We start from the raw sequence: 23661 nt of genomic DNA, 5'->3' as shown, positions 1-23661 counted from the left end.
TGTGGTGGCCAGCAATAATATCCATTAATAGTTGTATATAATTTTACAAGAGTAATATTTAGTACATTAAATGAAGAAATTGAAAAAAAGATATGAAACTATGAATTCAAAAAGATCCTGCCATCCCATTCCAAATCCTTTGAGCAAAAGAGCCTCTTACAAAAAAGAAATTAATTGGAAAAAAAAGAACTTTAAAAGAAATTGAAAAGGAAAGGAAATTACTACATGTTACTATAACTGGGGACAGATTGTATCACAGGATTATTAGAATCTGGAGGAAAACATTATTTTTTAAATTGAATTGGATTATTTATTACAGTTCTAAAAAGTATTGAACACAAGGAAGAGTCCAAGCAAATATTAGATTAGACCAGGAAATAATGTATATGAGAGAAGTGGCTCTGAGATAAATCTCTATATAAACATTACAAATATTAAATTTTTTTTACGTAGCTCAGAGCTGATAAGAATAGCGTTGCATTTTCTAAATAGCTCGCAGTGTAGTTCTAGTTGCTACCTAGGTAGAAAAAAACATAGGTCAAATTCTGACAGGAAGAAAGCCTGTATTCGACAGGGGAGAGAACAGGGTGGGTATTTTCTACTCCCATCCTGGCTCCTCCCAACACTAACACAAAGACTGTTTTACAGGCCTTCCATTAGAGAAGCCACAGAAGCAGTGAGATAGAATGGCACTCACATACCTATCTCTGCACTTCTGAGGTAAAATGCCATTCTAAGGAACCATAGACTCTCATACATGTTAATAGAATAGATTTATTTTCACAACGCCCCATGAGAGAGGGATGCATTTTATAAATGGGGAGCTGAGACACAGGTATTGAAGTGAAGTGTTGCACAACTAGAAACTGAACCAAGGTCTCCTGAGGAATCCAGACTAGTGCCATAATCATAAGGCCATCCTTCCTCTTTCGGTCAGTCTATTTCTACACTATGCCGGCACTATTTGCTAATTGGGCAGCTGCTGGACAGAACACATGTACATGCTAAAGCCTATTTTGCATAGTATTGCCCATGTTCTCCTCTTCGTTAAAGTCAAAGGTATTGCACTGATGTAATTACTTTAATTTGTGGTTTGGGACCATTCACAATTGATAAATTCTGACCCAATCTGTTTTACCAAAATTTGAAAAGTATTGCAGCCTTAGAATAGAACCTCAGCAAAAGTAACAATACCACCCAAGGTTAAGACTGTTAAAAATCAAAACTAGGGAAGACAAGAAATCCCAAAAGTTCCAAATAAAATGAGGGAACTGGTTCTTTGGCTAGATGGGTTTGGCATTTTTCAGCACTATTTTTTCTGCTCATTTTTTAAAAAATAAATTGACCCAAGGTACACATAAGGTCTCTCACATGTATGTAGACCACAGGAGCCCAAGAAAATGAAATAATATTTAATACTCTCACCCATGGCTTCTTTGCGGGAGGGGTCTTCCAATCACAGTAAGTACAATGGGAGTCTTCAGAAACCCTGTAAAACACTGCTATTCATATATCTGTTATGGAGGGTGACACATTTATTTTATATTTTACATCCTGTCTGTAGAAACCTAAAAAGTTTATGGTTGAAAGCACTGGCTGGTCAGAGAGCTGACAGAGTTACTGCTTTTCACTACTATTTTGAATGTGGCCCAGGCTACCACTGAAATCTTTTGATGGCCGTTCCCCATGAATGTAAAAGTGATATTATGGTATCAGTCTAGTTCCTAGGAAACAAAGATGACCACCACATTGGTAATTTCATTGTTCAGTGTAACAAATTTAATTGAAGGATTGCCATTCATGAAGGAATGGTATACTGCTCCGATACTAGTCCACTTCAGGTAGATTTATTAATTGCCTTCTGAGAGAACTATTGATTTCAGTTTCTCTCTTTTCATTCATAATAAGATTAAGTAAATATGGAAAAAGCTCCCAGGCTCTAGGCACCTTTGACATAAGTTACAAATACAATCACAAAGAATAAGCCTGCCATTTCCACTCAGCCCCAAACCAGAATATAACCAACCCCAGACCGTAACATCTCTCATCTAGGGACACCAGCCATTATCATGTCCTGGCCTCTCAGAAGCGTGGTTAAATAGATGGGCCTTTTATGCCCTGAAACACAACAAATTCAAGCTAATTCACACCAAGCAGGGGAGTAAATTCACTTACGAAAAATGACCAGCTGGTGCATCTCCTCCCTTTTAAACTGAGGAGACTCCACCTCAGACACCCTTGTTGATGGCAGCAGTGGCTGTGTTATACTGGGAAAAGGGCAGTCTTTCAAATAAATAGGTCCCAAACCATTTCAGACTTTATAGGTCAAAATCAAATGTACATCCACACAAAAATCAAGAAACAGCCAATGCTGCCTGCAGAGCATCTCTGATTTCTGGGTTGATTTAAGATGTAGAGTTCATTACTGTAGTAGAGTTCTGAAGTGACAAATCCATGGACGATTGCAGGAAGGTCCGCATCTGCAGAAAAATGGTTAAAAACACCCAGCAAATAAAAGATTAAAAGAAAGGACACCCCCACCATTTGATCATCTAGCAGCAGACAGGCATCCAAAAATGTCCCCTAAATATACCATTCTTCTAGATGAAGAACAGTTTCCATAGCAAGTAATTTCAACTGGGGCTGAGAGTGACCACGATTAGCATATGAATAATTTGTGTAAATATTGGTCCAGAAAATTTTGTTAGCTTAGTGTGCCCTGAGAACATACATTATGTTAGAAAACATTAACTAACACTACGTTAAACATGAGATTGCCCTTATTATAGGTAAGGACATTCACCTTAGGGGGAGGGATAGCTCAGTGGTTTGAGCTATGGCCTGCTAAACCCAGGGTTGTGAGTTCAATCCTTGAGAGGGCCATTTAGGGATCTGGGGCAAAAATCAGGGATTGGTCTTGCTTTGAGCAAGGGCTTGGACTAGATGACCTCTAGAGGTCCCTTCCCACCCTGATATTCTATGATCTACAAATGTCTTAGCTGGTTGTGGTTAAGCCCAGGAATGATCAAAACAGTTTTTAAACAGTGCTTGCCCATTTACTTGAGGTGTTAACATGATGCCTTTCCCCAATGTAGATATCACTTAAGAGGCTGGGGAACGGTCCACACCCAAATGTAATGTTTTTTCTTCCCTCACCAGCTGCCAAATGGATTTTCTTCATATCTGTTTCTCCTTTTAATTTTTAACACATCAGCTTGCAAATGTATGTTGGTCCTTAAATTCATGTCTATGCCTAAAAGGAGACTATAAAATAGGCACTTTAAAGACTGCATCTGAAAGAGTACTACTCACTGTACAGACTCCAAGTCTCATTACTAACCTTTGACTCAAAAGCAGTCCAAGCGGACCCTTTTTATGCTCATTGACATTTTTTTTTCCATAAATACAAGTAATTAGAGAAGTTGAAAGCTGAATATATTCTCTGAGTTGTGGTACTAATTACAATGTGGAAATTTGACCTTTTCAGCATCCTGAATCACATTAGCCTTCGCCTAGTAATTCACATGACTGAGATGTATTTAGAGTTTGTAATATCACTATATTGATCGGGTGAGAGGTTTTTCCTTGTTTGTTTATATATCTTTTTATAATTCTCTAAGTAAGGTGAAGAGGTGATCTAGTGATCTCCACTCATCATTTTAATATCATAAGAGTGAACTTCAATTCTGTACTGGTCTTAAACTACATGATAAGACCTGTCAATATCACAGGCAACTGCTTCCTAAGAGCGTGATACCACATGCCAGTTGGAAGCAAGCAGGTGCCAACATATTTTTCCACTTGGAAGACACGGGCAGGAAAATGGATTGAAGCAGCAAAGGGGGGTTTCTCAACAAGGAACTGGTAACAAGCATGTTCAGTATTATCCTTTGCTCACAAATTCTGCCTGTGTCTCAACCTCCCTCACCCCAATCCCTGCTTGTCAGACTGATAAGAAAGAACTGGTCACTTGGAAGCTGCAGAGGGAATTTTGTTTCAATCACAGCCAAGCTGCTTCAAGCAAGCTCTAATATTATCGTAAGCCAAGGACGTCAGAAATTTTTTTTGGTAGGAATACAATAATTCTGTAAATCCAAGGTTGGAAGTATTCCCAGGTTTTTGACAGAAAGGAAACAAAAGTGGACATATGCAGCTATTCTGAAGTGCAATCTCATTAAATTAAAATCCTGCCTCTTCCTCCCACTCCCCAACAAGTCAATTCTGAAATCTCTTCTTTCTGATTTATAACACTTAAACTAGAGGCCAAATTCACAGCTGAAGAAGCGAGGGCAACTCCCTGTGCCAGGGAGGTAGCTGTACTCTAAAGAGAAGGCAGGTAGTCTTACACTTCAGAGGACAGCTTTAGATAATCCAGTGGTTCCATAGGCACTCTGCCATCTAAAGCTGAAGTGGCAGTATGCTAAACAAACACATACCAGTTGCCTGGAACAAACCAGGGGCAGAGTTCCAAAGGAAGACTACTAAGAATATGTCTGCATTTGACTCGGAAGGTGTGATTCCCAGCTCATGTAGACATAGCTGTACTAGTGCTTCTTGAGCTAGCACCTAAAAATAATAGCATGTCCACAACTGCATACGCAGTGGCTTGGGCTAACCTCCTGAGTGCGTACCTGGGGGGGGTCCGGCGGGATTGTACTTGGGGTGGCTAACCCAAGTCATCACCCATATCGCTGTGGACATAGTGCTATTGTTAGGTGTTATCTCAAGCAGAGCTAGTGCAGGTATGTCTAATGCGACCTATGCTGCTACATAATTAAGCACTTCTGAAAATTGTACCCAGTAAGCTCTGTGTGGTAATGCCTCGCACACTTTTGGTTACTATAAAATATATGGAATGGAAATATTAATTTTGAAGTTCTACATATGGCAAAACATATACAATGTATGACTTGCATGGAGTTAGCAAGTGCTCAGCACTATCCAGGATTTTCCCATTGAAATAGCTTGTGTTTTATAATTTATTTATTGTGAGGAATAATGGGTAAGAAAGCCTTCGCTGATCACTGACTCAAGCTAGCATAGCTAATCTTTTAAATCATGCAAGAGAAGCAAGTAAAACTGGATTCTACCCCCTCAAATTACCTCTCTCCCCAGCCCTGTAAAGTAACTAAATAGTAACTGGTGTGGGCAGCCTCTGGTTACCCAGTGAAAACGTGGCAGGCATCTGGGGTTAACTTAGAAATACGTATTTTGAGAGAAAACAGATTGGGAGATATTGAAGAGTCATCTACAATCTTGAGCTAGAGGATGATCCTGAGGCCCTGTCCTGGATTGGGGGTAGTACCGAGCTGTATTGTCTCAAATGGAGCACACAAAGGAGCAGAAAATCTCTTGCAACAAATCAGTGCCTAGGGGAGCGCTGAAAATGGCAGTACCTTTTTAAGAGGTGCAGCTTATTTCCCCCTGACAGTGTGGGGAAGGCAAAACCTCCTTTTGTTTCTGCATGAGTAACTTAGGAATAGTCCCCAGGCTTCACTGTGTGTAGGGGGTGCAGTTCTATCTGAGCCCCATAGGGGGAAAGTCATCTTATTCCCTTCCCCACTCTGTCCTGTATGTGCGAAGTATGCTAGTTAGAACAAAGTCCATGAATAATTAAATCTGTAAAATAACTGTTGATTTTCAAACCATTACCTAAAACACATTTCTATTAAACCAAAGACCCTAGCTCTGTTTCAGCTATTGTGCTACTGCATGACCTGATAGTATGGGGCTATATTTTACTGTGGTTAGGAAAAAAAACACACCTCAAGCCATAAAAATAACTTTGCAGGGAATGTGATGGATCTGCACCAGGAGGGAGAGCCTTCAGAACATGAAACATGCTGGCTAGTTAGATTCCTTTGTAGCTCCCACATCACTCAGATAGACACAGCTGCCTCTGCTTTAATCTACGCTTGACAATTGCTGGGAAGGCAAACCTCAGGCTTCTCCAGAGGGCCAAAAAAAGGGCTGTTGTCAGTGTTTTACTACCAATAATTTCAGCCTTCTGGGAAACTGCACCTTTCTAGTTTACTGTATTATTTCTGTGAAACTCAAGCCAGTGTTGAGATGTTGCGAAGGAAACAAATTGATATTTAGGCCTATATCCTTAGTTGGTGTAAATCAGGAACTCCATTACCTACAATTGAGGTATTCCAATTTACACCAGCTGAGCATTTGGCCTCATGATAAAATGAACTAGAAGAAGAATTTGGTTCATGGTAAAAGGAATTACCTGTGGGGCAAGCAGCTACTCAATAAGAGTATGGAAGCAGAATCAGGCCCAAAATGTTGGGGGAAACGGATACGCAACATCACAATTGTCCATAATTTTCCATTGTCAGGATCCCAACAAGGGCAGTCAGGGCCAAAGGTCAGAGCATGTGCAAACCTGCAGCTGGGAGAAGTGGAGGAGCTAATAGTCAGATTCCAGGTCAGGCTCAACACCAAGGATCAGAGTCTGAGTCAGGTTTCAGGGTCTGACTCAGGAGGTGAAGTTCAAATCAAGCCAAGACCAAAGCCAGGAATTCAGGCGCTATCATGGCAGCTACATGCTGTTGCCTACACACTTCCTGGAGCGCCTCTTGGGTTTTATAGGGCAGGGAACCAATCAGGAGCCAGGAGGCTGCTGTCTGTCAAACCCTTGAGAAGGAGTTTCCCATGATCCGTGTCCACAGTGGGTTATGGGAAGTGGAGCACAAACTGGTTGGAATTGCCGCTGGGTAGCAGCTTGGAGATGACAGCTGCTTGGTAGCTCTGCAGCCCTGTGTTCTAGGGAGTCTTACACTCATTTGGGAAACTGCATGTTACAGCTATGACAATTTTAGGCCAATTCTGTTCCTGCTGACATCAACTGCTAAACTTCTTTTAAATCCAATGAGAGCAGGAGTGAGACATTAACCATTGTTCCCTTAAACAGACTTGAGAACTACTTGTGTTAGTAAGAATTTGTAGGACTAGGCCTTTTGTGAGGATTATCTATTGCTATACCAACTTCTTGTAGGTAATCAATTATATATTACTGATCCATGGTATCCATATATTATACATTCAGTCTCTATTGTGAAAGGCTGAGGCAACATTACTGTCTGAAAAATCAGGAAACACTAGATCAGTGGTTCTCAAAGAGGGGTACATGTACCTCTGGCGGTACGCAGATGTCTTCCTGGGGGTATATTAAATTGTCTAGATATTTGCCGAATTTTACAACAGACTACATAAAAACCATTAGCAAAGTTAGAACAAACTAAAATTTCATAAAGACAAAATGAGAATGTAAGCAATTTTTCAACAATAGTGTGCAGTCTGATTTTGTAAGCAAGTAGATTTTAAGTGAAGTGAAACTTGGGGTACACAAGACAAATCGGACTCCTGAAAGGAGTACAGTAGTCTGGAAAGGTTGAGAAACACTGCACTAGATCACTAACATTTTACCACTATTTCACTCACAGTTTATCACCAATTCTATTGTGTACTCAGCTAAGGATAAAGACAGACCCTGGGCCTGACTATTAGAGATGGCCTCCTTTTATAATGATTCAATTTTGTGCCTGAAAATAAGCAATGATGTGGGCACAAATAGTCATTAGGAAATTCACTACCCATTTATGGAGGCAAAAATGGAAGCCACAGAATAGCACAGCTCAGAAATTGAGTTTTTACATATAGTCTATTTACATACAGAGATGCTAAAAGTTATGCAGATGACAAGAGCTTTATATACTATAGTTCCATACCATTACCAATAGGGCCTAGTCCTGAGAGGTGCTAAGCAACTCTCATTGACTCCAATTTCAGGAAGGTTTCAGAGTAACAGCCGTGTTAGTCTGTATTCGCAAAAAGAAAAGGAGTACTTGTGGCACCTTAGAGACTAACAAATTTATTTGAGCATAAGCTTTCATGAGCTACAGCTGCATCCGATGAAGTGAGCTGTAGCTCACGAAAGCTTATGCTCAAATAAATTTGTTAGTCTCTAAGGTGCCACAAGTCCTCCTTTTCTTTTTGCGAATTTCAGGAAGGTTTTTGCTGGACAGGAATGCAGGACTGGGCTCTGACAGAATAAAGAAATGAGAAGAAACAATTACATCTTGTTTAACTTTGCCATTAAAATTGCTAAACCTTTTTTTTCTTGTCTTTCTCTAGAGCTATCATAACTTTATTCAGCTGACTTTTTATTTGTAAAGATATCAATCCCACCCCCTCTGCCGGATTTCACATAAGAAATATCTAACATAAGATGCAATACTTTTATATGCTGCCACTGCAGTAATTATTAACATTTCTAAATAAATTATGTCATTTAACATCTGTTATTAAACTACATCCACATTTATTGCCTCATAACATTGTTATTTCAGATGAAAGCTGAGCAGATGAGCAGCATGCATTGTAAACACTAATAAATGTACAGTATTTATATAAATATTTGCTTCTCTGACTCTTCATCCTTTTAATTGTGACTATTAACAGCCATCTTAACTGTAACATAGACAAGATGTCTAACCTCCATTCCCATATAAATTACCATACTGTTCATATGAAATAATATTTGTAATTCCAATCTCATACTTCTTGGAAGTGTCAGAGCTTGGGTCTAGGCACAGAAAGAATTGTGTGCTAATAACCTCAAGAAAAGGCTTCTTAGGCAAAATCAGACAATCTGTGGGGCCTACCATGGTCCCAAAGCCACCATGACCCCATGTCATTACCCTTCCTCTCCTTGGAGAGGTGTCAGGTTTCCGAGTTAAGATGAATGGGGCAATTGGCACTTCTTAAAGCTATTTTTCAGACTCCCTGCAGGTTCAGGTAATCCCAGGTTTCACTTGAATCACATTTTCAAGCTTTTCTTTGCAATCAAAAAGACTGGACAGTTGTTAAAAGTGAAAGCTGAAATTCTGATCTGATCAGGTAATTCCAGGAATTGGGGTCCCAGGCATAAGCACTATAGGCCTATGTCTTATTCCAGCCCTGAGGAAGGAAAAAAATCAAATACTTTGTGCTGCAGCAGCATCTCTTCCTTACCAGAATCTCAAAGTGCATTAAAAACATTATCTAATTACTCCCCACAATACACATGTGAAGTAAATGCTATTAACCTACTTATCATGATGGGGAAACTCAGGCACAGAAAGGTGAAAGCCAACATTTTGTGATCGGCTAGAAGAGTGCTGCAAAACAAGCGGCCGCTGCTTGTAAGAAAATGAGTCACAATGGCTTCTGCACACACTCCTGACCATGTGACAAACAATCCTGATCACAGAGTTAGGAATAAAACCATCTCCCTGATTCGATTAATCGTAACCAGCCCACCTTGATGATAAAAAGAAATGTGAAAATTTGAAGCCAATGTTTTGCTGTCATACTAACAGGGAAAAATAGTGTACACTGTTTCATGGAAATTTTGAAAGATTCCTCCAAATATGTAAGGCTTTTACACACATGCAAATAGGCAAATTCAGACCAAAACCACAGTCTGCATAAACACTACATTCTGCATTTTGCCAGTTGTTTCTTTATGGTTTTAAGGGAGCAGTTGTATAAAAATTAAGAATGTTTTCCCATAGCCTCTCCTGTAAATGTAGTTATCAAAACAAAAGCATAAATATAACTTTCAGAGCATAAGTAGAATAAACCATCCAGCAACTGGTGAAGATCCTGCAGGCCTACTTCAGAAAGCTTGAAAGCTCACTGCCATTTGCCCATTCGTCTTAAGATAAAAAGCAAGCCAGAAAGCTGCTGAGAAACATACGACACTGAGCCAGCCAGTGCACTGTCAGCATGGGAACTAACAGATCTAATCCCTCCATTGCTGAAATGAGATAACATAGCGTTCAGTATGAGATCATTGTGTGTTCTGTATATGATTTCCTTGGTGTGCCTAGAGAGAGGAGACAGAGTGTGCGGATTAGAAAGGTAATTTAAATGAGTTATCTCTCAATCAGAAAATTTTTTAAAAATATCATACTATATCCTACTGTGCTGCCCTTGTCCAGTTTTTACATAGAATTAATTATAAATAAGTATCTTCCAAGACGAGGAAAACATTCAACTAAACACCCCCAACAGAATAAAAACAGAAGCATTTCTTCCTATCTCTGTCTTCTCCCAAGATTTTATAAATAAAACTGCATTGTTTTTAGATCAGTCTGAGGAAGAAAGGCAGCAGCACATATGTTTTCTTTTAACTTATGCTGTTTTAGGGGGAAGGAAGGTGTTTGGTTTTATCTTAAAGTGAGACCAGTTGGCTGGAAGGAATAACTCTGATCCCAGAACAAAAGGAAAGTAGCACGTTTAAACACTTAATTTAGTTTGACCCTGAGCTACTTTTCCCTTGTATTTTGACTGTATGTCACTCCTCTCTGTAAATCTGCCTATTCCCACCTCTGGAACATGGCCAGAATTCATCCTTGCCTTGATCCTGTCTCTGCTGAATCCTTAATCCCATCTTGTTTTAACTTCGCAGTTCCCTCTTTTATGGTCTTCTGCCTAGATGCCTATTATCTGAAGGGACTTGAACAAAATCTGAATAAATGGGCTTTGTTCAAGAGAACTCTCTGGGAGAAAAGTACCTTCAACCCAAGACCACAGATCAACAGTACAGCCACTACAAATAGATATAATTTCCCCATTCTCCTCTTAAATTGTCCCATTAGCCACACTTTTTCGTGTTCCGCAAGTCCCTGGTTCACACTGCTACAGAACCAGCCACAAGGTACACAGGAAGCAGAATTTCTTAAAGTGGCTTCTCCATTGCCTGCCTTGTTGCTATGTGAAACTTCCCGGGTTCTGCTATGTTTATCTCTGCACTTGGGGTGGGGAGCGGGAGGATGAAAGCATTTGGTTAAATTTTCAGGGAACTGTAATACAGGAAATCTGTCCATATTCTCCCATAATTTGTCACCTCCAGTGAGCTTCTCTCCATTTCTGAATCCAATATACATTACCTTCCTATTTAAACAGTCTGATTTGCTGCTTGCTGCTGCGGCCACTTATTCTGCTGGTCATTTTTCCAGCCTTGACCTCTTCCCTCTATATGTTTTGGAATGAGTAAAAAAGTTCCCCAATGCTACATAAACACCTTAAGGGGAAGCTCTGCTACTCATCCTTTTACAGTATGTACATCAAATGTTGGTGTGCATTCTGCTTCTTGCTTGGTGTTAATGAAGTTAGTTGAAGAGTGTCTCTGCACATGTATAATTCACATTTCAGTTTTCCAACGAGAAAGCATAAAATTAGTACACTCTTCCCTCTCCCACTGACTATCTGCAGTTGGGTGTCACTACGTCTGTTCAGATGCCCCATCCAACGTTCTCTGACCTCATCAGTCATAGTCACCAATTGACTTCCTTCTCGAAACCTTACCATGAAACCTTCCTATTCACCTCCTATTTACTTTATCATATAACTGCCATTAATCTTCAACCACTGCACCATTCCCATCAGAAGTTTCATCTTCATTTTTACTGGTTTTTTAGCTCTCTTAGTTTATGTTCTATCCCCTCTCAGTACATTCCTCCTTTCTGTAGGCCTCTGTACCTGGTGCTATAAAGAGATATCCTTCATCTTACTGTCACTGTAAAGTGTTTGATGAGGATTAACATGAAAAAATAAATGGAATTTAAGAAAAGAAAAAGGAGGGAAAAATCAGCCAAGGAAAGTGATAGTATATGTTTTGATTGAGGGTCTGTATCTTACATAATTTTTAATTACTTCATATTAGGATGTTATTCTTTCTGAAGTGATTGTATAAGAATCTGCAATATTGATAACTTGTTTTATTTTTGGAGGAGTTGTTTATGCTACACTTCTGTTCTCTAATGCCTTGATTCTTGCCACCCTTACCCATGCTGGAACTACACAAAGAAAGGTACTACTCACCATGAGCAATAATGGCACAAGCAGGCCCTAACTGATCTGGGAAATCGACAAAGCCCTGGCCATCTTAAAACAGTGCAGGGCCTTGTGCTCTGAGGTCTGCACAGTGTAAGTCCATGCACATAGAGGGTAAAATAGTTTAGTCAAGAATCCCTATGTGAATATGATAAGCAGCATGCTGCTCTTCAACATTTAGTTATATATCAGAAAAAATCAACTTCATGGCTCAGTCCTGATTCCCTCAATCCATTCCACTGTGTGCAAAAGAAAAGTAAGATTGGGCTCTAAATTATTATCTGTATTAAATGGACATATTCTTAAGTGTTGAGTAAAATACTTTATGATGTTTGACTGTTAGAAGCTGGAACTGGGCAACAGGAGATGGATTATTGAATAAATTGCTGTATTCTGTTCACTCCTGAATCATATGGCACCAGCCACTGTCTGAAGACAGGATACAGAACTAGATGGACCACTGGTCTGACCCAATATGGCCATTCTTATGTTCTAATGTATATTTTTAAAATGTTAATATGAATTAATTATATAAAACATTTTATAGCATTTGTAGGACCAAAGTAGAGCTTATACATTTGAGATGGATCAAAACTGAATTACATGCCTCCAGCTGCTTCCTAGTAGCACTGGTGGGTTGGTTACCCAACCTTGCAATTAACTGTAGAAATCCACATCAAAATGTTTGGAGCTTGAATTAATTACCCGAACATGACTCAGTGAGATTAGAACAAGTATTGTCTCTTCAACATTTAGCACGGCTGCCAGAAAATAAAGGAGTGAATTAAGAAAACATTAGAAGGAAAAGAATTAAAAGAAGAGCTGCCAGAAGATGGAAAGAGGTACTTAATGATGCTGTGTATTTTCTCCTCTGTAATTTCCCTTTCTCTTGCTTTCACACCTCCCTAAACTACTGGTATCTAGTGAGTTTTGCAAACGAGCAAGAAATAGCACACCCATGCAGTTTAAAATATCTGGTTCTTATACATTTCACTGTACTTTGTATTATTCAGCTAGTAAGCAGATGCCCCATTTTCAGATCACCACAGTTTGTTGTGGAGATAAAGTAAAAGCAGTGTAAGATTCTCTCTCACTTCCTTCTTGTTCATACCTCTGAGGTGTAAATTAGAAAGCCAGAGGTATACTGGATGCACTAAGTACATTCCACTTATTTTAGCATCTACAACCTATTTAAAAAGTAGGTCTTCTTACATTCGGACATCAGAAATAGAACCAAACCTGCCTCCACTGAAGTCAATACAGTTTTGTCATTGACTTCAGTTAGGTCCAGAATTTCACCCAATGAGTTTCAGGATGGGGATTCAAGTTTCACAGTGGGTCCTTATCTCGATAGTGAACCTTGTATCAAGCACTTAGAAACTGAAGTTCTGATGGAGACAGGTCCACTGTTTGGACTAATACATAGTAAACACATGCATACATATGCTAAACATGTCTGTTTCCTTTTTCCATTTTGGGGGTTTACACACCCCTTTCAATTAAAAAACAATATTTGCAAAACTTGCAAAAATAAGGTTTTTTAAATGTTTAAGAAGCTTCATTTAAAATTAAATGAAAATGCAGAGCCCCCCGGACTGGTGGCCAGGACCCGGGCTGTGTGAGTGCCACTGAAAATCAGCTCGCGTGCCATAGGTTGCCTACCCCTAGTGTAGACATACTCATGCTAACTCTCATTAAGCTAGCATGCTAAGAATAGTACTGTAGCTGCGGTTGCATGGGTAGCAGCATGGGCTGGGCAACCCAAATAGAAACTTGCCTGATCGCCGTGGATATGTATTTGGGGAGGCTAGCATGTACAGCCACTGCTCATGCCAGGGCAGCTACTCTACTATTTTTAGCATGCTAGTTCAGATGAGAGTTAGGAGGAGTATGTCTACGCAAGCTGGGGAATCACACCCCTAGTTCAGAGCATTGATGTAGCCACAGATGCTCTACTTTGGTTCTCTTTAACCTTTTCCGCTAACTTACCACTCTTTTCCTGAATGATTGGTCTTCATCCCACCTCATTTCTTCTTCCCTTTCTACTGCTCATTTGACGCTATTTATATATGTACATTGTTACTGAAAGCTAACCCCCAAACTTTTAATTTCTCTCAGAGGGTGGCCACTTGAAATACAAAGCAACATAATACATATAAGGGCATATTAATCCAGTGGTTCCATGGTGATAGTAAACAAGGGAAAGAGCTGTAAAGGTGGCCACCATTAAACACTTACAGGGATAATGGCTGTTTCTCTTGATGAAAAGAAAAGATTTCACAAGTAGCAGCAGCAGAAGTGATGCCTTAAAAAAAAAGAGAGAGAGAGAGAATTGGCTTTGTCTTTGTTTAGTAAAGAAACAATTTTAGAACCTCAGTTGACAATATGGGTCCATCCAATAACCAATGCCATCATAATTCACTAAGCCTGAGATGATGAATTTTATAAAGACAGCCCTATCAGTTCCAGATTTATAGCCTCACATCCACTTTATTCTTACAATAGTTTTTTAAATGATTTTTTCCTTGTGGCTCCTTAGATGATAAACTCTATTTACTGGACAGCATCTCATAAGTTATTTCAGATAATTTCAATACAAACCCAGGCTGAATGCCAGTTTATGCTGCTTTAAAAGGCCATCCACTTTTATTCAAGTTCCATTTCCTATTCCAGCAGCACATCCTATCGCCCTTCCATAAGCAGATGCCTTAAAGGCATCCCAAATGCAACATGGTGAATGAGTTGAGCTGGAATTACATTCAGCAAACTGAATGATTCTCTTACCCACATACTCATAAAAATCCATCAACAGAGAGATATTACATTTTCATCATCTATTCAAAGAAGTTTCTACATCCAAAAACAATTGTCGGCAACCCAGTCCAAGAATGCACAATGCTGCATACTGCACACTGTCATGTCTCCAAATGGCTGTAACGAGTTAGGTATGTTCTGAGTTTCCAACACAAAACTGAACCCAGGGACAGCCAAATAAATATTTTTAATTTTTTAAATTTAAAAATAAGACACATACTTGTTTTCTTCACCTTCCCTGTCCACCCTCCTTAAAGAAGTGAGTATTAAGGGGGCACAACTAGAGACAATTGATTGTAGCTGAGGCAAAAAATTCTTGACTAGGATTTACTTTTGACTGTCATAGTTTAAATGTATTTAGCTAACAGGCTCTGACCTAGTGTCAGAGAGGGAGAGGACTATCAACCAGTTCACTCCTCTAGAAGGATTTATGAATTAGCATTATTCACCAAAGACAGACAGACAGTCACCTACCTGCAATTACTCCTTCTGGTAGGGACTTTATCATCAGATTTTCTAAATGCTGAATACCCGATATTCATTTCTATACATCAAAATTGTTCAAATTAATTATTTGTCTTTGATATTCTTTTCCCCCCAGCCAACTATAAATTATAATTTCATTGTATGTATATATGAAATATATGCAGAGAGACAGAAATTATGTTAGTAATATAACAAACTGAGAAGATCCCAAAGTGCTCAGAGAATTGGCTCTAGGAGTACGGAAAGCCTACTGAATTGCCAACGTTGACACAGACCAAATGAATAGATGAGTCTATAACATAATACTTCCTGGGAGGTTTAAAGTATACACTTTACTCTCTCTCCTTTTAGCAATGTCTTAAAAAGCCATGGGTGGCTGGAACATGTATTGTTCCTGTTCTATATACAACGGTAAACAAACAGGGCCAGATAATGGCTTTTTAGCCAGGGCCTCCATAAAGGATAAGGATGAACGACTTTGCCAGTGGGAGCCCCTGGAGCAGTGATTCTCAACCTATTTACCATTGTGGGCCACATATGCAGCTCTCTATGGGGCCGCATCCAGACAATATATATACACTACCTGTAAGGCCCTGAGGATGTCACATGGGCCACAGCTGTGTGCTGATTGCTGCAAGTGGCCTGTAGGCCACAGGTTGAGAACTGCTGCCCTGGAGGAATTCTGGCTGGCTTTGCCAAAACTGCTCTTCTGGCCCTATCAGCTCTGCCACTGTTTGACATTGTATGGAATGTGCTCCCTTTTGCACCCAGCTAGCTGCTTTGAGCAATGTAGAGTTAGGAAGCAGCGCTTTGGACTGTATCTCATTAAATTCTTCTCAAGTCCTTTCTGAGCCTTTCAGAACACTGTTGTCAGCTGTGCTAGCCTGGAGCACTGTCCACACTCGCCAGTTAGACTGTGCCTCTCTCCTCCACAGGAGCACAAAGACAGACTCTCTTCCACCTTATGCACCTACACAAAGCCAGGAACTTCTAGCCCATATTCCTGGGCCCTATCCGACTACACTTGAATACAATGGGAGTCATCAAATATGTTTGGTTGAGATTTGCATCCAGATTTAGATAGATACGTATGTTTTAAATATCTCAAGTAAGTTTGAAATAAGATTTAAATTTTAAATAAGAAAGCAAAATATTTCACCAATATGAAAAAAAATCTATTTCGGAGATCTTTGTCAAGGATATACTTCCTATTTAGGCATAGTAATCTTCAGATCTATTTACAAAAAATGAAGCAAATTTCTGCACTAGGACTAAATTCTGTAAACTTTGATTTTGAACAAAACAGTCTTAATCAAACCATGAGAATCCATAACATGACTGTGAATTGGGTGACCTCATTGCTGTTATCAGCATTGCTTAAATCCCTACACTGAACTATGCTGTCTTTTAGGGGCATGATAGAAGGGTATCTTTCACCTCCCAAATAATACATCTTGTAGATTTCAACACAGCTTTTACTTCAATGATGTTTGCAATTAAAGGAAGATCACCAACTGAAAAATTCCAAAATTAAAATGAAGGCAGCAGTCAAACTATGAGACCTGTCAAATGGTCAGGCTGAGAATGGTACCTACTGTGTTTAAAATTACCATATACAGTCAGATGGGTCAGAATCTCCGCAAATAAGATTTGACTTCTACGGAGCTATGCTGATTTATACCACTGAAGTTCTGGCCCAGCTGATCCCACACTGTTGGCTTTGATCTCACCTGTCACACTTTTCAGTCTCCTTTTATATATATATATAATTTGACAGGTTTCTGACAATGAATTGACTCAATTGCCTTCTAAAATTGCAGTCCTCTGGGTCATCATTTTTGAAAAATGTATCAAGAGAGCTGAAAACTTGTATGAAATGTCTCATAAAGGGGCCAAAGCATATTTCTTTGGTACTTTATAGCTTTATAGTTTTTCATTCAGTCATAGAATCACTTGTTTAGAATATTGCTGATTAATTTTTTTAAATAAAATTGAATATAATCTGATGTTTTACTGAAGCTATAACTCCACTCTGAAGTAAAGCAGGGAGTCTAGATGGGCTTTGATAACAATAATAAGATTTAACCAGTCTTCCTGCCAAAAAAGCATTTCCTAATCTTTTTCATTTATTGAATTTATATAGTTCACTTTCTATAGTTGCTGTAAGAGAAGACCATCCAACCTTTGTAAAGTAATTCTAATTCTGGCTGGCCAATTAGAAAGTTAGTGCTCTTCATTTTACACCAGTTGTTGAGCAAATTGAGTTAATGAAGCTGTCCCTTCTGAATTTTCTGAATTAAGAAAAAATGAATAGAATCTATCATTTTGACCCCTTTATGCCCGATTGGCTGTGAAGTGCACAATAAGCAATAGCTGGGCAGTGTTACTTTCTACCCAGCTCAGTGCAAAAAGCTCTGATAAATAGCAACAATAAAGGCTTCAAGCATTACAATCAATACTTAATGGAATAACGTAAATCCAGCCCATGTATGTCTTGGGATTGTGTTCTCTTGCAAAGAGCAAAAGATTGATGCACAGTAGCAGAAGTGCATCTTTTTTTCTGAAGTCAGAGCCATAAGGAAGACACAATAATGTGCTAAAGTTGCTTTGCTTGTATTGTGGTGTTGTTATTCCTATTTTTTTCATCTCGGTTTAAAAGGAGCTAGAGAGACATTGTGGTTCCCAGGGCTCTGTAAGAAACAAGTTAATGGTATTCTCAGTCTTTAGACACATTTACACATTCTCCATCTGCTTGGGAGGAAAAAAACCCAGATTTCAATAACAAAAATTGTACAGATCTGCCTTGAGGCAACAGAAAATGCATGTGATAAGGGAATTGCCATGAAGCGCAAAGGAGTATTTAGGTCTTAGTGCTTATTGACTGGAGACAGTAAAGGAGATGTGAAGGATGTGTGAAAAATCCTAAATAAAAGAGCTAGAATAACATATAATATGGATAAGAAAATGTACTTGAAAGGGCCACAACTGTCACACAAAAGAACATAGTGAGTGGAGGAGGGGAAAGAGAGCTATGCATGACAAGAATGAAGATAAGCAATATTCTACATCCAGAGTCTGATTCAAGAGAGACATACTGTACTCTGCGCTTCAATCATTTGAGTACATTACATCAATTCAAACAAAGTTTAAAATGCACAAATCTTACTTTTCTCTTCTCCTTTTCCTTACCTCTATTGAGATAGATTCTATTCTGTGATGAGGTCAGGCTCACAGTAGTTTGAAATGATAAAGACCTGGAATATGCAGACTTGGAGGACACTGAAAACCAAAATACGGCAAATATGTCATGTTGTTAATATTCCAGGATCATAACTGAATTGTAACTCTGTTTAATATTTGGTAATTGTTCACAAATATTGCATTAGAAGAGTATAGGGTATTTATTCACAAAATAAACCAATATTATAGCAGACATGAAGAACGCACATTTTAATTAAGGTTAACCACATTTTTCAATTCCATGTAATTTTCTCAGGCAAATTCTTTGTGGCCAGAAATGTTCCATGACTGGTCTCAGCCCAAAGCTTTCTGGAAAGTTTGAGGAAAATTAGTTCTTCCATTTTTGAACTATTAAATCCTGGGGGTTGGGGGGGCATTGTTTTTGACAAATAATCTGATTTATATATATATATTGCATTTGGATAGTGTGTGTGTGTGTGTGTATATATATATATATATACACATACAAAGTTTTAAAGTTATGAATATTTAAAGTTACCTGTTTTGCAGATTTTTTTCTAGTGTCCCTATGACACTTGTGTCAGAGTTGTCCCAGTTCAGGAAGCACTGGCTGAACTTAACCACCCATAAATTTTAAAACTACTGGACCAGTTTTCTTTGATTTTTAGGTCTTAACACCTATAAAAAAGCCAAGTTTGAAGAAAAATGATCCTTTACCTGAGGCTTAAGGTTAAGAATGGCTGAAATCATCAAATGCATCCTGATCAGAGACAACCTTAACAAGTGATTGCTGGATTTCTGGATAGCAATCCTGGAACATTCTGGATCACAGATGCCATCTTACCAACATTTTAAAAACGTTTATCAGTCCTACTAACCACCTCCCCATGAACTTCCCTTATTTTTGTGTTTCTCCCTGATCTTTCTCTGTAGACACAGTTTTAGGACATAACCTCATTCCCTGACCTTTCCTCCATTGAAAAAACATGGGGTCTGAGATGAAAATTTTTTGAGGGAGCCCCTTGTTAAAACTTTGGCCGCACATCACTGCATGGCACGTTGTGGCATCCTCAGATGGAAGATGTTACAAAATGATGGAAAAAACGCACAGGCTAAAGCTAAGCACATTGCAGGCAGCTGTTTTGCTGCTTCCTACTGCCTCACAGTTCTACAAATACATTTCAGTCATGACATCACCCCTCATACCACCTCTGTTGTTCCAGGCCTTCAGTAGAACCTGGCTATGTCTATACCACAGAGCCTATGCAGGCATAGCTATGTTGGCATAGCTCTGCCTGCATAGTCCCCTAGTGAGAATGCAGCTTACTCCAACAGAAGGAGCACCACCTCCCCAAACAACATTAGCTGCATCGACAGAAGCATTCTTCTGTCCATGTAGCTGTGTCTACTCTCAGGTTTTACTGGCAAAGTTACACCATTCAGGGGTATGGAATTTTTTCATCCATGACTGACTATTAAAATTAAATTAAGATATTAAATTAAGCTATTAAAATTGTAGGCCAAGCAGTTGTCCATGAGGCCAAATGATGCTGTGATTTTGCAGACAAACTGAAGTTAAAATGAAATGACCAGTTTCTCTGGTGACTTAATTTTAGATTTGAATATAGGTCTCCAATGCTTTCTAAGCCTCCTGCTTGTGACATTTTGTTTTAAAAGTAGTTATTCATTTAACAAAATTACCAATTTACCAATATTGAAATTCAGGACGTATCTTCAATATGGCACAAGTAACTAATGCTGCATGCAAAAATATTAATAATTTTTGAATCTGTACTGTAAAATAGCACTAGAAGGTGCTTAATATGGAAAGCATTGGGTGAAATTCACTTCACATGGAGGGTTACTGCAAGACCTTTGGCTCAATTTAAGCCCCACAGAGGGGTTGCTCAGGAGTTTTACCTTCTGATCAATTGTATAGGGGTACCTGAACATCCCCCTGGCACACTGCAGGAAGGGGCTTCACACTCTCCCCACACAGACTGGTGCAGAAGGCTATATTGGGGGCAGAATAGGGCAGGGAAGGCCAGAGGAGGGTCTGCAGAACCAGGCTTATGCAAAACCAGTGAAATCCACCCCTCCTCCGTGAGTTGAGTACTATGTCCAACTGGCCCATAAGCTGAAATGTTAAGCCTGTATCCTGGCCCTTGTTTGGGGGTTGGATTTCAGCTCCCCACCCCCTCCACCACACTCCCTGAATACTTGGGCCTTATACAGGTAGAATGAATTTCACCCCAAAGTAGTAAAAAGCATCTTCAACCTACAGAATTCTGATCTCTGCTTTGAGTCAGTTGTGAGACAAATATGCTTAAACCAAAGCTGTGCGGGAAACAAAATTATTGAAGGTAAATTCAAGCCAGAGTCAGTCTATGGCTCAAAAATATCTGAAGAGTGGTATATAAAGTCAGTGTGACCACCACAAAGTAAAACCAGAATAGCCTCACCAGCTTGACTCTTCCCTCTTTAAGAAAAATAATGAAAAAGGTCTCTTTCAAGCTGTTTTAACCCTGCCATATTATTCAGCAATGGAATTGACACATGGCATCCTCCAGCCTCTGACCTAATTTAACAAAGGGTCATCCCATGAGACAACCTTTCAGTGACTCTGAGGATGAGGCATAAGAGAGCGATGAGAACTGAAATTCTACCATATGCTATAACATATGTACAGTCAGCTTACATTGCACTGAATTTATGTCAACATGGGGCCCTCCAATTCAAATATATCACAAGAAATCCTGCCTTTGGTTACACTCCCGCTAACTTCATTGACTTCAAATATACATAGTTGCGGGATGAATTTGGCCCATATGATCATCGCACATATAATCTGCAGCATGTGTACCAATAAAAATAATATATTTTGAATATACAATCAGATCATTTCCTATTATAAATGGCATATACTGTATATTATAGTATAACATCATGTATTATAAATGTACCAGATTAAGTACCTTGCATCTTTCTTTGGATAATTATGTTAAACATGCAAATTATTATGATTTATTCATTGTATTATGGTAGTGCTCAGATTCCCCATTCGGGATTGAAGCCACATTGTGCTTAACACTGTGCAAATGGTAGGAAGGCACTGTCCCTGCCCTCAAGAGTTTACAACTGAAGGTCCTGATCCTGAAAAGGCTTTTGCATGTGCTTAACTATAAGCACAAGTGGGCCCACTGATTTCACTGCAGCTACTTATGTGCTTAAAATTAAGCATGTAAGTCCCCAGTCTTGAAATAGGTTGTGTGTTTGTTATATCATTAATTACCTTTCACATCATGTCTAAGCACTGATCAAATGAAATAGGCATCTTTTCATACATACTTAGAAATCAAAAGTAATTACATATTTTATAGGAATCCTGTTTAAAGGAACAGTTTGGAAAAACCTCTATTTGCCTTCAAATGAGTCATACTCAGAATCATGTGCGAAGCACACGCATCAGGAATGACACCAATAGAAAATGGATTCTGGAAATTTATTTTTGATCTATACAGCCAAGCAGTGATCACTAACACTAAATTCCATTCTGTGGGCCAGTCTCTGGTGTCGTGTAGATTATGATCCAGTAAGGAGGTATAGCTCAGTGTGGGTTTAAATGGGTATATTTTCCATACTTAGGGGGAACATCTGTAGCAGAAAAACAACCAATACAAAGGTGTAAGATGGAGATTATGTGGGATGGGGGAAAAGAGATGGCTGCTTTGATACATCTTCTGAAAATCCCCTGTTGGTTGCTTTTCTTGCCAGCATCACACATTCCAGTCCCCAAACACAGATTCTATTTTCAGTTATATCAATGTAAATGTGGAATCATGTCACTGAAGTAAATCCTAGTGCTACTCCACATATACACCCTCCCTCAGAATTAAGAGCAAAATCTGGTCCTCACTGTGTTACACCAACTCACACTGATTTATCAAGGTATAACTTACACCTCTTTTTATGTTACCACTGAATTTGTCCCAGCATTTGTAGGTCTGAAACCTTAAATATATATGTTCCTCATATTTGTGGAACTGTTGACAGCTACATGTCTCTGTCACTGAAAATGCACGATAAAGATCATTGCAGATGCAGTTCACAAAAAGGTACAGAATTCAAAGGCCTCTAAATGTAAAAGCTAACAGTTGAGTAGGAGCATTGTTTGCATTACTGAATTGAAGGTTGGGAGTCCTGTGTGTTAATCCTGATTTCATGTGGAGCTTTGGGGTTTTTCAATGTCTCTGTCTCAGCTTCTCCATTTTTAAAATAGGAATAATATTTACTTGCCTACCCACAGAGGTTTTGTGAGGATTAGTTAATGTTTGTGTGGTGCCATTTAAGTGCTAAGTATTATTACTAAGGACTTAAGGTAAGATAATATGATATATTTGAATGGGAGGGTCATTACCTTCACATAAATTCAATGTAGTGTAAACTGACTGTCCATATGTTATAGCATATGGCAGAATTCCAGTACCTCTATCTTATTCGTTGTCCTCCGAGTCACCAAATGGCAGTTTCGCAGGGGGATGCTGTGTGAAATTAGGTCAGAGACTGGGTGACTCTGTCTCTCTTCCAGTGCTGATTAACATGAGGTACAAATGACAAATCAAGATGGACTGAAATTTCCATTTCAACCTTCGGAGGTGGGAGGTGGGAGGAACTGCACCTACAGTATTTATAATATAGTCAAACAGCACAATATATTTTCAAGTAGGGCCAATTTTGTTGCATTTGTTTTAAATTGACCCAGACGGCAGAAGAAGATTTTATTTTCTGGCTTTCTTGAAGGTAGTAGAAATAAAGGAGTTTTCTCCAAAACTAACAACTAACCAGTGAAAACAATTAAGCCATTGACATGCAAGCCTCTCTTATTTTAGTGTTTTTGTTAAAATCCCTTCAGGAACTGGGGTGTCTATAGCATATATTTAAAGAGCTAGAACTCAAAATTAACTTCTTGGATGCACATTATATTTTGGTGAAAGAACTTTTGTGTCTGGGTTGACAATTCCTACAACATATCAAATCCCATCTTGTCCTATTTTAAAGGAGATCCAGAAGTAAGCTATGCTTGATATCCTGTGCTTCTGTATACCACTGTACACTACAACTACATAAGTATAGAAAAAATTACTACTATTTCATAAAGACAAATATTTGGAACTGGAAATACTATTAGAGCACAGGCGAGTAAATTTTGATTTTCTAGTCGTGAATTAGTTGGGTGTTGTCATATTGGTATTGAATACTTTCATACTTGTC

General features: G+C 38.9%; 1 long non-coding RNA gene across 2 annotated transcripts in view; it reads right to left on the bottom strand.

The window, feature by feature from the left end:
- Positions 1-447: 447 nt before the first annotated feature.
- Positions 448-23661, bottom strand: part of LOC140911636 (uncharacterized) — a 71975-nt gene continuing 48761 nt past the window's right edge. For both annotated transcript variants that reach the window (XR_012159060.1, XR_012159059.2), the window contains exons 2-7: positions 18379-18468; positions 15178-15247; positions 14128-14194; positions 2176-2480; positions 1426-1489; positions 448-517 (exon numbers count right to left, since the gene is read on the bottom strand). This is a non-coding gene — a long non-coding RNA (uncharacterized LOC140911636). The remainder of the gene's footprint in view (positions 518-1425; positions 1490-2175; positions 2481-14127; positions 14195-15177; positions 15248-18378; positions 18469-23661) is intronic.

The sequence above is a fragment of the Lepidochelys kempii genome, chromosome 5 (genome assembly GCF_965140285.1).
Source record: "Lepidochelys kempii isolate rLepKem1 chromosome 5, rLepKem1.hap1, whole genome shotgun sequence".
Classification (NCBI taxonomy): domain Eukaryota; kingdom Metazoa; phylum Chordata; order Testudines; family Cheloniidae; genus Lepidochelys; species Lepidochelys kempii.
The sequence above is the reverse complement of the archived record's forward strand: the minus strand, read 5'-3'. Positions and strand labels throughout refer to the sequence as shown.